Here is a 482-nt window from a genome sequence, read left to right as displayed (position 1 = left end):
CATAACCATACATTCAAAAGGTTGACATAGAATTAGAAAATTATATCCCAAGAAATATCTGTTTCCCAGGAGAAAGAAATGCTGAGAAACATGCTTCTGTATACAGAGAATGGGAAGCTAGGTGGAGGAGTGGATAGAATGCTGGGTTTGGAATCAGGAAGACTCATCATCCTGAGTTCAAATCTGGCCTCAGACACTTACTAGCTGTGTGACCCTGGACAAGTCACTTAACTCTGCCTCAGTTTCCTCTTCTGGAAAACGAGGTAGGAAACCACTCCACTATCTTTGCCAAGAAAACCCCAAATGGGGTCACAAAGTTTCGAACAGGATTGAAAAATGACTAACAAAATATCCAAAGAAAGACTCTGTCCTCTATGAGGAGCCAAAAGCACTCTCCAGATTTCCTTAGGGCTGCCAATGAATGAAAAAAAGAGTGGATTACTATGAATCAGATCTGCAGTTTAGTAAATCTACAGGCAGGT

The sequence above is a fragment of the Petaurus breviceps genome, unplaced genomic scaffold (assembly GCF_028583685.1).
Source record: "Petaurus breviceps papuanus isolate PSGF00001 unplaced genomic scaffold, PetGlider_PUasm1.0 120, whole genome shotgun sequence".
NCBI lineage: Eukaryota > Metazoa > Chordata > Mammalia > Diprotodontia > Petauridae > Petaurus > Petaurus breviceps.
The sequence above is the reverse complement of the archived record's forward strand: the minus strand, read 5'-3'. Positions refer to the sequence as shown.